Source organism: Rhinolophus sinicus, linkage group LG04 (genome assembly GCF_036562045.2).
Source record: "Rhinolophus sinicus isolate RSC01 linkage group LG04, ASM3656204v1, whole genome shotgun sequence".
NCBI classification, from domain to species: domain Eukaryota; kingdom Metazoa; phylum Chordata; class Mammalia; order Chiroptera; family Rhinolophidae; genus Rhinolophus; species Rhinolophus sinicus.
This window is the reverse complement of record NC_133754.1, coordinates 176,952,643-176,958,713: the sequence shown is the minus strand read 5'-3', so window position 1 is coordinate 176,958,713 and position 6,071 is coordinate 176,952,643.

Sequence of the window (6,071 nt, the reverse complement as noted above, 5' to 3'; positions counted from 1 at the left end):
CTTCACTGCTCACACGCTCGGGGTTTGCTCTGTAAAATGTGTCAGCAGCTCTGCCTGTTCTCCCTAGCCCAGCATCTGTGAGAAGGTCCTCACAAAAGAGGTGAGAGAGCCTCACAGCTCAGTGGGCTCGATGTATCAGAAAACTCAGATCTAACCTGAGTCCAAACCTGGTATCCCATCCTGCCTCAGCCTCTTCATTTGAAAACCGGGACACATCCTGCCCGGTTCTGCCCAGCTCACAGGGTTTTCTGGAGGCCCAAATACAATAATGGAGCACTGGTGCTTTGTAGTGCGATGGCATTTTGCCATGCGTGACAGGCTACCAACGTGTCAGGGCTCCTTTTCCTTGTCCCCACTGCTCACAGCCTGTCACTAATGGTGACTGACTTGCTTCCTTGACAAGTGTGAATAACAAGGGAAGGTCTAGCCTCGCACCTTATGGGGACTTCCGCCTCAAGCTGGTGTTCTGACAATAACGTCTTCATCCCTACTCACTGAGCCCCAAGCTAATAAGGGATTCGTAGGACAAGCTACTGCTAGGGACAACTATTACTCCACACTTTTAGTGGCTTATTTCTGATCGGCAGTGACACAGACTTTCTACAAACAGTTTGAGAGGCAGCCAGTCTTTCAGTAAAGATTTATTGAGATCTACTGTGCCAGACCCTAGGGAAGGAGAGGTAAGATGTGTACCCTACCCTCAAAAAACTCTTCATTCAGGGCCGGCCCGGTGGCTCAGGCTGTTAGAGCTCCATGCTCCTAACTCCGAAGGCTGCCGGTTCGATTCCCACATGGGCCAGTGGGCTCTCAACCACAAGGTTGCCAGTTCAATTCCTCGACTCCCGCAAGGGATGGTGGGCAGCGCCCCCTGCAACTAAAATTGAACACGGCACCTTGAACTGAGCTACCGCAGAGCTCCCGGATGGCTCAGTTGGTTGGAGCATGTCCTCTGAACCACAAGGTTGCCGGTTCGACTCCCGCAAGGGATGGTGGGCTGTGCCCCTGCAACTAGCAACTGGCAACTGGACCTGGAGCTGAGCTGCACCCTCCACAACTAAGACTGAAAGGACAACTTGAAGCTGAACGGCACCCTCCACAACTAAGACTGAAAGGACAACAACTTGAAGCTGAACAGCACCCTCCACAACTAAGCTGAACAGCACCCTCCACAACTAAGATTGAAAGGACAACAACTTGACTTAAAAAAATAAATAAATAAATAAATAATTTAAAAAAAAAATTATAAAAAAAAAACAAAAAAACAAAAAAAAAAACTCTTCATTCAGTGGGGGAACCCACTGAATATAAGTAGATCATTGCAAGTGATGCATAAGAAAAGCTCAGAGAAAGCACAGGATTCCAGACACATTGGGTGAAGCAGGGAGGGCTTCGTGGAAGAGGTGGCAATTAAACTCAGCCTTGAAGTATTTTGAGATGCAGAAGAAGGGTGTGGGGGGAGTAAAGTTGCAGAGATGGGAAGCAGTCTTGGCTTAGGGTATGGTCTGTGAGGCGGAACAACAGAGGAAAAGACAGAAGGAAAGGTCGGGTAGACTGGAGCACAATTCCATCTGCTGGAAAGTAGGAGCACGGGGTAAGGGGATTCCCAAATCACCTATGAGTGACCCTATGGGCTGTTAACAGCAGGATGAGACAGTGATTTCAAACATTTATAGTTTATCTTCCAACAAAGCCCTATGGTAAGTGCACCAAACACCTGACCTCTTTAGAAGTATGAAAGGTAAATAATACTAATATATAAAAAATATTACTAATGCATAAAATATCTACCTTGTTGAGGTACTACAAGTATTAAAGTAAGATATTTAATATAAACTCCAACTTCAGAGTCCTTAAGAAGTAGTATTGTCTTTCTTCCACCACCAGCTTGCTTCACATCTTATTGCAGTAGCTAAAACTTTCAGATCAATGTTAAATAATAGTAGTAACAGACCTCCATATGTATTGGGTTTCTCATTTTAACTAGAGAGTTTCGAGGGTTTTACCCAAAAATCTTGTTGATCAAGCAATTATGCCATTATAGCTATTACATAAACAACATGAAAATCACAGACTCCTTTCTAAGGCAATCACGTTCCCTTAAATTTGAAAACTCACAAACCTCTGACAATTTTATTTGTCAATTACACATCAATGAAGCTGGGGGGGAAAAAGTTGCTGGAGGTTTCTATGCTTTGTTTTCTTAAGGAGTCAGCCAGTTCCTACTTTATGAGTCTTAGTAACTCTGGGATCCACGTGAGAAAACCCCAGGAGGTCAGGCCAGACTAATGCTTCAGCAGGGCTCCCCGCCCTCTGGCCCTTGGATAGAAAGGGCACTGGACTCAGGGTCCTTTAACATGGTTTCAGATCCTGACCTGCTCTTTCCTAGTTGTGTGACCTTAGACAAGTCACATTGCCAGCTCTGAGCCCAATCTGTCGTCATGGGCAAATGTGGATAGCCAGTTCCTGGCTGTTGTTACAGTGTAAGATCCTGACCCACAGAAGGATTCCAGGAAGAGGCTGTTCCAGTGAATTCTGTGCCGGGTTTATTTCAGGGGGAGAATCCCTAAAGCCTTCTGTCTGTAAGTCACTTATTGGGTGTTCACCCAGCAAACCCTCCTGACATCCACTGTGCTCAGTCTTGGTGATCAGTTCAACACCTAAGTGCACAGACACAGACAATAAATGAACACAAATCCATGAGCCTCCTGTAGTGTGGGGCGGCCAGGGCCTAAAACGGGAGCCACTGGTTGCCAGGGTGCCCTGGGGTTGGGCCCAGGCTGCCCAGCATGCACAGCACATGTGAGCGGCCTGGGAGAGTAGCACATGGTGCTGCTCTCCCAGGCGCCTCTTCCTGGAATGTGCCAGCCCCTCCCCAGGCAGTGGGGGCCTTCCAGCTGATAAGGGCCTCCCTCCCTGCCTTCTGCCAGAGCAAGGCCAAGGCCAGCGAGGGGAGGGAGCGTTGGAGACCACACTTACTCTGCCTGGGGGTGTCACTGACCCTCGGCAGCTTCTCCTCCAACAGCGCCCCCTGCCCGCTGGGACTGGAAGCTGGCATGGAGAGAAGGGGCCACGTGGACCCAGGAGGTACTGGAATCACGAGGATCCTGTTGCTTTGTTGAAGAAAAGTAATAAAAACATTTAAAATAAAAATCCTAAGATTGGCTTCAGGGCCTCAACCAACCTTTCCAATCAGGTTTCCCTCAACGTCTTATTTCTCCTCCTTGCTGGAGCCCTGGTCTTGGGGTCCATGATTGATTCCGTGGGGATCACGGAATAGTAGCAGGTCATGGCTGACCCTCACAGTTGGTTTGACGAATGACTGAATGACCGGCTGAGGGGATTTCTGAGCACTAGCCATGTGCCAGGCGCACTCCACATTAATTTCATTTCCCTTACAGAAGCCCACTGCCACATCATCGCCCCTATTCACAGACAAGGAGGCTGAGGCTCAGAATTGGAACCAGGCTCTGCCCTTCCCACTACTCCAGGGGTGTGCAAACTGGCTGTGCATCCCTGAGGGCTGACCAAAACAGAGTGCTGGGCCCCCCACCCCAAGTTTTTGAGTCCACAGTTCTGGGGTGGGTCAGGAGGCTTTGCACGTATCACAGGTTTCCATGATGCTCTCGGTCCATGACCACGCTTTGGAAACCTCTTACCTACACACCGGTGCCCCCTCTGAATAAATCTCAGCACTGAGGCAGACCATAAATTAAGCGTAGGCCACCTTCCATGGCAAGGATCTATGATGAACAGCCTTCCCCGCGCAGGTATTAGAGGGTTCCATTCCCGACTGTTGCACTGACGTCCCCCCCTCAGAGGAATGCCCTCCAGACTCAGCATTCAGTCCTCTGTGAGTGCGCCCCCTGAATGCCACAGGACATAAACTCCCTCAAATGTGGGTGCATCCATTGAGCAACCAGGCAAGTGACTGCTCATGATAAATTTGCTCCCTTAAAGAGAGACACGATGCAGGGCTATGGAAGGAGCTGGAAAGCTTGGAGAAAACTACCAGAGGCTTCCAAAAAAGGGATGTACAGTGTTAGGGCTGGAGAGTTGAGTGATTGGGGAAGCAAGACAGGGTCTTCAGCCCCTGCGCATGCTGGGAAGAAAGTGATGGGGCAGCCGCAGACTTAGACAGGAAATTCCCTGCCGGCAGCACTGTCACCAGCTATGCTCTGCGTGTGGTGAGCAGACCCGGGACGGACAGCCGGAACACATTTCTGTTTTATTCCCGCGGTGGGTACGTGAAGCTTGTTTGTCAGACTCTCACCGGCTTGAGCAGAGCGAGAGTATCCTCACTCATGCTGCCACCTTATTAATTAGACTGTTAAATAATGACGTCATATATGAGGGTGTTTTTATGAATAATCACAGTTGCCATTTATTAGTAAGTGCTTATTATGTACCAGGCACTTTCCAATCCCTAATCTCATTCAGTTCTCCCACAATTCCGATAAGGTGGGTGCTGAGACAATTCCCATTTTGCAGATGAGGAAACTGAGATTAAGAGAACTTAATTTGCTTAAGGTTCTAGTCACTAGGAAATGACAGGGCTATTGTCTCCCTATCTCTAAACTGTCACTTTCCACTCCATCATCCTGCCCCTCATTTCCTGAACACCTGCTCTGTGCAAGGCCCTGGCTGGGACCGAAAGATGAATCATTCAAGTAGTGACTTATTCAACAAACTCTTTCGAGCCCTTACTGTTTTGTATGGGCTTATTTATTCATATCATGCCTTATTCCAGAAAGTGCTTAACTTCTTGATAACAAGAGAAGAAAAAATTAAAGTCATGGTCATATGATGGGTGACAAATGGAAAACAGAAGTTGGAAAAGTCAGAAGAAGCCAGGAATGAGACAGGTACACAAAGTACAGTCCTACATACTACAGAAACAGGCCATAGAGTGTCCTCTGAGCTTTCTAGCATGCGAAACCCAATCCCATGTGGTTCAGCCTCCATAAGACACCAACAAAGCAGTTGCTGAGGTGAACCATGACTCTTACAGGCCCTGAGACCAGAGAGGCCTTTTCCTAGTGAGCTGGCGTGAAGAGAAAACTGTGGAACATAAGGAGCAACGTCCCCAGACAGCATGCTTCCTACACATACAGCACAAGTCTCAGGGGCTGTTTCCTGTACCCCCGTCTGTGCTGGCCCAAGTCCCAATGTAGAAAAGCAGCTCGCAGGAGAGAGCGTGACAACACAGGGCATACATGCCACTCGCTAGCTTAATCCACAGGCAGTGTTTATAGGAAGCATTTATAGCAACCTGGCAGCCTACTAGCTAAGTGCAGTCCTCAGGTAAACTTTGTTTGGCCTGAGAAGTGTATTTAAATTGTTTGAATTAGTTGTCAACTTTAAACAGATTTCACGTAAAAATCCAGATTTTGGTGGTCTATTAAAAAAAAAAAATGGATTTGACCATATGAGGCCCCAAGGACAAAAATTGGCCAGAGTTGAGTAGTTTTCCAGTCCCTCCATGGTTCCCTGAAGGCCCTTTCTGTTTTTAACTTCCCTACCAGCTTTGCAAGGCACTGGGAGCCTGCAGCCCCTTTTTAGGATATTTTGAGGTGTGGCACATAGTGTATATCAGAATCACCCAGTAAATTGTTTACAGTGTGGGGTCCCAGGTGGGTTCCTTGGATTTGGGGTGGGGCTCAGATCAGCATCTTTCTATTATAATAGGTGATTGTGATTTAGGGGATCTCTCCTAACAGGCCCTTGGAGGGCTGGGTGGGGCCTGCAGGTGATTGTAGAGCTACTGGACACCACTGATCCAGATAAATGGATGAATAGTGTTTCTATCAACACAACTTTTGGCAAGTACAGCGGGTTGTTGAGTTCAAGGCCACGATCCCCGACAGGGGCCTAGAGGGCAGCTCCTCTGAGTTGCTGGGGAAGTCCCGAGTCAAGTGCTATAAATTGCAGTGGTGCTCAACCTTGGCAGCACATTAGAAGCACCTGGGGCACTTTGCAACCTGTGCTTCCCAACCTCATGCCCAGGGCACCTCCCAGACCAATGAAATCAGAGTCCGTGAGGATGAGACTGCAGACACTGGCATTAGAAAAAG